Raw genomic sequence first — 7942 nt, forward strand, 5'->3', positions numbered from 1 at the left:
AGCCACCACCTGCTGCCTCCCTTGTCGGGTGTGCATTGGCAGGAGGCTGGATCCCAAGCAGAGCTGCTGGGACTTGAACCAGGCACTCTCTGATTTGGGATGGAGGGCTTCCCGAGCAGGATTGTAACTGCTGCGCCACAATGCCTGCCCCTCAACTTGGGTTTTGGTCCCCCCAGACCTGAAAGGCTTCTGACACCTTGGAGCCAGTGCTTTCTGCTCTCTCTCTCTCTTTTTTAAAGATTTATTTATTTGACAGGTAGAGTTACAGTGAGAGAGAGACAGAGAGAAAGGTCTTCCTTCCATTGGTTTACTCCCCAAATGGCCACTAAGGCTGGCGGTGCGCTGATCCAAAGCCAGGAGCCAGGTGCTTCCTCCTGGTCTCCCATGCGGGTGCAGGGCCCAAGCACTTGGGCCATCCTCCACTGCCCTCCTGGGCCACAGCAGAGAGCTGGACTGGAAGAGGAGCAACCGGGACTAGAACCCAGAGCCCATATGGGATGCCAGCGCCGCAGGCGGAGGATTAACCAAGTGAGCCACGGCGCCGGGCCCTCTACTTACTCTCAACCTGCACAGAAGTGGCAGCTGCCCCACGGAGAAGGAGCAGTGGAGTTCACCTCACCGGACTTGGCCCTTCTCCTGGGACCCGGGCCCTCTGTCCTAGACCGTGTCGCTGGCTCTGCAGTACCTTCAGACGCCCGTGTGCTGTGTGGTGGTTTTGTTTTTGCTCTATTTTCTGCGTTAGCAGTCATTTCTGTGGGAGGGCTGTGCTGACTAAAGGTGCGCAGGGATGGTTAGAAGCCGCTCCAGGTTGTTGCCTGGCAGAGTGGAGTCGCTGCTTACTGATACAGGGGGTCCTAGAGAGTGTTAAAACATTTTTTCAAATATGTGTTTACTTTCATTTTATTTGAAAGATTGAAACCAAGAGATCTTCCATCCTCGGATTCACTCCCCAAATGCCTGCGCCAGCTAGACTTGGGCTAGGCTGATGCCGAGAGCCGGGAACTCAGTGTGGCTCTCCGGTGTGGGCGGCAGAGCCCAAGCACCTGAGCCTTCATCTGCTGGCTCCCAAGGCGCACATCAGGAGCAGGGAGAGATGAGAGGCAGAGGGGCTGGGACTCGGGCGGAACGTGCCGATAGGGGACGCAGGGGTCCCACGCCTGTCTCAGCCTGTGCACCAAACGCTCATCCCTGGGCGGGTTCTGAGGCCAGCATGCCAGCATTAGAAGCTCGTTCTGGGACACATTGACCTTGAGATACACTAGCTGGTGAGCTGGCGAAGTGGAGTAGACAGTTGATTATGGGAGTCTAGAGTTCCAGGGGATGGACTGCTCCTGAAAGTCTAAATAGGCATTTTTATTTTAAATGTTTATTTGAAAGGCAGAGTTGCAGAGAGAGAGAGTGAGCGAGAGGTCTTCCACCCACTGATTCACTCTCCAAGTGGCCTCCAGGAGCTTCTTCCAGGTCTCCCATGCAGGTGCAGGGGCCCAAGCACTTGGGCCATCTTCCACTGCTTCCCCAGGCCATAGCAGAGAGCTGGATCAGAGGTGGAGCAGCCGGGACTGGAACTGGTGCCCCTATGGGATGCCGGCACCGCAGATGGCAGCTTTACTCGATACACCACAGCGCCAGCCCCACAGGTAGGCGTTTTTGAGCTAATGGTGTACAGATGGGATTTAGAGCAATGCAGCTTGGTGAGGTTATTAAGGGAGTGTGGAGGGGCGTGCGTGAGACCTTGAGTGTTTCAGTATTTACTGATTGGAAAGATGAGGGATAACCAGCAAAGGAGACTGAAGAGGGGCCAAAGAGATGGAAGAAAAAGCAGGGCTGGCCCTTTGGCGGTCATGTGATGAAAGTGGACATGGGAGAAGGGAGTGATTGTCCATGTCCGGTACTACATAGGCCAAGCAAGACCAGGACACGGGATGTGCACAAGGGCACCTTCTGTGGAGCTGTGGAGGAGAACGTTTGGCTGCAGTGGGGTGAGGTGGGAGTGGCAGGAGAGGGATCTGTGACTCGGGCAGGTTTCCTGCCAAGGGAAGAAGAGGGCTGGTGGAAGGAGATTGGATCTGGGGAAGCTCTGTGGGTTGTCACAGAGTTGACTGTTGATAGGCATAGCTCAGTGGGGATAGCAGAGTTGATGGAGCCATGGAGGGGGGAAGGGGTGGGCTCTTGTGCATAAGTAGAGGGGTTGACCTTGTCCAGGAACAGGTCAGTGATAACTTAGTAATTAGTGGCATTTCTGGTATAGCAGTCACTATGCTAAGTGCTTTATAGGATGTGATTTAGTTATTCTGATGACCCCATGAGGTCAGTTCTGTTCCTGTCCCCATTTAACTTACACAGGAGCTGAAACTTGGAGAAGTTCCAGGAACTCCCGCAGTCATTCTGCAAGTGGGTGACGGAGCCTGGACGCAAGTCCTCGTGTGCCTGACCCTGGGCCGTGTGCCCAGGTAGAGCAGCTTCCGGTGCTCCTAACCTTCCTACTCCAAACTCCTCTTTCTTTTCCCTTTTCCTTTCCTCTCTCCCTTCTCCACATCCATGTCCTGCTGCCAAGTCCTGTCCATTTTACCTAAATCTTTCGTGGTTCTGGGTCCACTTTTAGCCCACTTACCACTCCTACCAGCTTTTGACCTGAGCATCCTGACCCCTGCGACCTCAGGTTTTTTTCCTTAAGATTTTTATTTTATTTATTTGAAAGAGTTACAGAGAGAGGTAGTGCCAGAGAGAGAGAGAGAGAGAGGTCTTCCATCATCTGGTTCACCCCCCAAATGGCTGCAGTGGCCGGAGCTGAGCCTCCTCTGGGTTTCCCCAGTGCGTGCAGGGGCTGAAGGACTTGGACCATCTTCCACTGTTTCCCTAGACCATAGCAGAGAGCTGGATAGGAAGTGGAGCATCTGGGACTCAAACCAGTGTCCATATGGGATGCCGACGCTGCAGGCTGGGGCTTTAACCCGCTGCGCCACAGCGCCGGCCCTGCGACCTCAGTTGAGTCTCCTACGGAGCCACGGTTGGCCTCACTGAAACGCCACTCTGATCCTGCTGACTCGCTCCCCTGAGCCACAACCACAGTGCCTCCTGAGTTCAGGCTTCCGTCACTGTCCAGTTACTGCCTGTTTGTCAATCTCCTCTCACCAGCTTGGCCCTGGACTTTTTCCTACTGCCCAGACCGCCTGTGTCTGCCTCTGAGGCCCTGCGCTTTGCTTCTCCTGCCTCCTTTTCTATTCTTTTCAACCTCAGCTCCTCGTTTGATCCCGGAAGAGGTTTCTGATGGCTCTGAGTTGGGGCCGTGGAGTCCTCAGCTGTGCTCCCCCTGTTACTTACCTTGTGGTGTTTAGGATAATTTGTGAACATATTTGCCTAACCAGGCCATGGACTCCTTGAGGGTAAGGGTCGTGTCCTGTTGGCATTTGTAGCCCCGTAGTACAGCCCACAGTTAGGCTGTAAATGTTTGTTGGATGAATGAATGGCAGAGGTTGATACGGTTGATCCAAGGGACGATCGAGGGAGCATCTTCCCCTGTAAGTGTGAAATGGTCGGGGGATAGTCAGGTTCGGGTAGGAGGATGCTGGGGGGACTCGTGCCGGCTCCTTACGCAACAGGCACTGCCGTAAGAGCTCGGGAGAGACAGCGCTCACCTTAGGGTAGAGAAGCAGATAGCAGGCAGGTAAACCCAGAAGGGAAAACAGAAAAACCCAGGCGTGATGACAGTTATGATGACAGCAAAAGCCAGATGCGATGGCAGGGAGTCCCCCGGGGGTACTTTATAGTGAATGGCGGGAAAGGCCCGAGGAGGCCGTGTTTAACGGGAGGCCTGTGTGACCCGCAGGGAACCAACCACAGGAAGTTCTGGGCGTGAGCAGTGCAGGCGGAGGGTGGCAGCTGGGGCACGGCTCGGCAGCAGGGGCAGCAGGCAGGCCGGGGGGGGGGGGGGGGGCGTGTGCTGCAGGGGAGGAGTCAGAAGCGAGATTCAGTAGTGCTTGGAGACAGTGAGGAGCCTGTCAGGAGGGCTGCTGGGGGGCCGGAGGGGGAGGAGTTGGGATTCTGGGGCCATGAAGGGTGATCATGAAGGATGATGATCTGAGTTATGTTGCACAAATATTGCCCCGCGGCGAATGGGCTCCTGTGGCTGGAGATTAAGATACTGGTCAGGAAGGTATTGCTGTCACTTAGAGAGGGGATGTGGCTTGAATTAGGGTGACAGAAGGGGAAACAGAATAGCTGTGCTTGGGATATCTTGGAGAATGAATTCAAATAACTTACTAACGGATTAGATGTGAGGGGGAGGAATAGAAAATATAGGTGGCTGCTAAGCTTTTAGATTGAGGAAAATGACACAATAACGACGACATTGGGAGGAGCAGAGGATCTAGAGTTCCAGGTCGGACTGGTTAGCCTTGGGATGCTCTCGCACGTCCACGTGTCTACAGGTTCGAAGGTGAGTCGGGGTCAGTGGAAAGGCCGGGCTGGAGATACAGATCTGGAACTCACGAGCGTTGAGTGGGCTCTAAAGACTGAAGGTAGGAGGCAAACGGAATGGGTCTTGTTGAAACCAAGGGATCTGGGAACAGTGCCATCACTGTGAGATGCACTGAGAGGTTACGTAAGGTGAGGGCTGAGAAGGAGCCACCGGGTTTGGGAACGTGACAGTCACCTGTGACCTTGAGCGTCATCTGTGAACGTGACAGTCAGCGCTCTCTGTGAAGAGCCCTTGAGGAGAGAAATCGAGTTACAGAAGAGTCTGCAACCATAGATCGTTCTTCCATTCGGTTTGTCACTCTTGGCTTCTCAGTGAAGCACGTGAGGTCTTTGAACAAGTTTCTCTAGTGACAATGGGTAGCAGTATTACATGAACTAACAAGTGTTGGCCACAAGGTGTCACTAATTCTCTGTTAGTGCTTAGTGAGTACCTGTGTTAAGGAAACACGATTTTTGGTTTTTTTTTTAAGAAACCACAATTACCAAGTAGTCCTATGAGAAGGTAGTTACTGGTGATTGGAAGACCTGGGATCTGAATTCAGAGGTGTTGCAACTCAAAGACTTGAGTTCAGCCCCCTCACTGGTGCACTGCCTAGCCATGTGACCCTAGGCAAAGTTTCAGTTACTCTTTGTCTTGCTTTGTTATTAAACCAGAGATAGTTGATGCTTCTCTATTCACTTCGCTCAGTGCCTTCACACAGCCTTCCTGGTGTCTGCAAACAGTGGTAAAGTTGGCAGAATTGTGCCTTACTGTATCTGTGACTGTTAGTGACTAGGGGCTGGGACGTGCGCTACAGATTTTTGTTTTTGTTTTTTTTAAAGATTTATTTATTTGAAAGGCAGAGTTTTAGAGTGAGTGAGAGAAAGAGAGCGAGAGAGCGAGAGAGCGAGAGAGAGAGAGAGAGAGAGAGAAATCAATCTTCCATCTGCTGGTTCACTCCCCAGGTGGCTGTAACAGCCAGAGTTGAGCAGATCCAAAGCCATGAGCCAGGAGCTTCTTCCTGGTCGCCCATGTGAGTGCAGGGGTCCAAGCACTTGGGCCATCTTCCACTGCTTTCCCAGGAGTATTAGCAGACAGCTGGATTAGAAGTGCAGCAGCCGGGACTCGAACTGCTGCCCATGTGGGATGCTGGTGTTGCAGGCTTTGGCTTTACGCAAGTGTCTATTCTTCAGTGTTTAAGTGTCTTCCGTAAGAAACTCTAACATATAGGACAGAGTTAGGGCTTCAGTGTGTGTTCCAGGATTGTTGCTGAGATGAGCTCATACGCCCTCAACCCTGGGGTTTGTTTAAAAAGACAGGGGTGGGAGCTCCTGGCGGGGAGAGGCTGTGGCCCGTTTCTGCCCAGGAGAGGGCAGCGGCTGGAGCCAGGAGCCGGGGACAGAGTTGGGCATCGCAGTGTGCTTAGCCTGAAAGGGAGAGGCTCGAACGAGACCGTGTCTGTGGCAGGCACCACGTCTGGATTTGTTTTCCTCATTGGAGGATGGGGTGGGGGGGGAACAGGAGGCCTGTGACAACTGCTGTGGCTGGGATAAAGGCACAGTGGGAGGAAGACGGATCTCCAAGAGTGGAAGTGCATGGCTTCGCACCGTTGTGAGCAGGAGCAGAAAGTGGCAGAAATGATTCTTTAGGTGCAAAGGTCCTGAGATGTGATTGCGAGGGAGTGCAGTGTTTGAGCGCTCACCACGAGCCGGGAGTGGTGCTGGGGCTGAGGGTGTACTGACGAAGCACCACAGTCTCGCGCGGCCCCAGCGTCACTGGGGCGAGCTCCGGTGGGAGATGCCGCAGCTCAGAGCATGGGAAGGGCAGGAGTTGGCCGGATGAGGCGAAGGTGGGGGCAGGGGCCTTCCCGACAACAGAGCACAGGGGTGGAAGTGAAAGACCCTGGAATTTAGAGGAAGCAGAGTGTGCAGCAGGGAGTATGGGTGCATAAAAGGAAGTTAGAGAGGCGACAGCGGCATGAAGTCCCCCTTGGAGAGAAGGCTGTTGAAGTCAGGGATTTAAAGAACCACCTGAGAGTGTTCCCAGGGTGTGGAGAGAGGATGAGAGGGGTGGACCCGTATGGGGAGATGAAAGGCGCTCAGGACAAGAATCCACATGAGAACTTGGCCATGAGACCTCGGGATCCACAGGGCCTGGTAAGACCCGCCCCGCTCACTTTGCCCCAAGGGCGGCTTCATGATTGGCCCAATGGGGTCCGCTCCGTTCTGCACCTGGGGGTGAGGCTGGACCTGCGGAAATTGCCTGAGCAACGGCTCCTGTTGGAGTCTCTCAGTGGGTGCGTGACGTGGGGGATAGGCCTCCGTGTTGCTGTGAGGAGGACATGAGCAAATGGAGGTGGGTGCCGTGCAGCCACGCACTCCGGAGTCTGGTGCCTCTGTCTCTGTGGTGCGTTTGACCACCGTGGCTTACTGTGAGCGACGGGGCAGCGTGGGAGCCCTGGGGCTCGCTCTCTTCACTGAAGGGTAGCGGGAGACAGCAGGGAGCCAGAGCTCGCATCCCCGGGGAAGCCGATGCAGTCTGCTCCCAGAGCCTCTCACCTCACACGGGCCCTGACTGAGGCTCGGGAGATGTCAGGGTGGGCTCAGTTCGCACAAGATGTCTTCCTGTGTTCAGTTGACGGCATCTCTTAAAACTGGCTGTCAGGGCCTGTGCTGTGACGTGGTGGGTTAAGCTTCCACCTGCAGTGCTGGCATCCCATATGGGCGCCGGTTTGAGTCCTGGCTGCTCCACTTCCAATCCAGCTCCCTGCTAATGTGCCTGGGAAAGCAGTGGAAGATGGCCCAAGTGCTTGGGCCCCTGCACCCTCGTGGGAGACCCAGAAGAAGCTCCTGGCTTTGGATTGGCCCAACTCCAACCATTGTGGTCATGTGAGGAGTGAACCAGCGGATGGAAGACCCCTCTCTCTCTGTAACTCTGCCTCTCAAATAAATAAATAAATCTTTAAAAAAAAAACAAAACTGGCTGTCTTCCCCTCAGACTGGCTTTCCCTGGTGTGGCCATGGGGGATCTGGGGATCTGTCAAGGGAGCATTGACGTAGGAGCTATTAAGTTAGGAATCGGTGAGTGTCTTAGTCCAATTGGGCTGCCATTAAACACTGGGCGGCGGCGTACGAACACCAGGCATTGGTTTCTCTCCCTCTGGAGGCTGGCACATTTGGTCTGCTGAGGGCTCCTTCTCGCTGGGTCCTCCCGTGGTGGTGGTGGGAGTGGGGAGCACCTCTGCCTCACCCACGAGGACTCTGCAAAGCCCTCCCACAGGCCCCGCCTCCTTACACCATCACCTGGGTGGGGTGGGAGGGATGGGGTGGGGTGGAGTGGGGTGGAGCAGGGTGGGGCAACCAACATCCAGACCCGAATGGTGGGATTTGCTTATGTGGTCTGCAGTCACTTTATTAACAGGTAAATTATGAACAGCTGCCCTGGGGAGTGGGTGGACCGCAGGGCCTAGAAACGCAGCTTGCACTG

This window comes from Lepus europaeus, chromosome 3 (assembly GCF_033115175.1).
Source record: "Lepus europaeus isolate LE1 chromosome 3, mLepTim1.pri, whole genome shotgun sequence".
Lineage (NCBI taxonomy): Eukaryota > Metazoa > Chordata > Mammalia > Lagomorpha > Leporidae > Lepus > Lepus europaeus.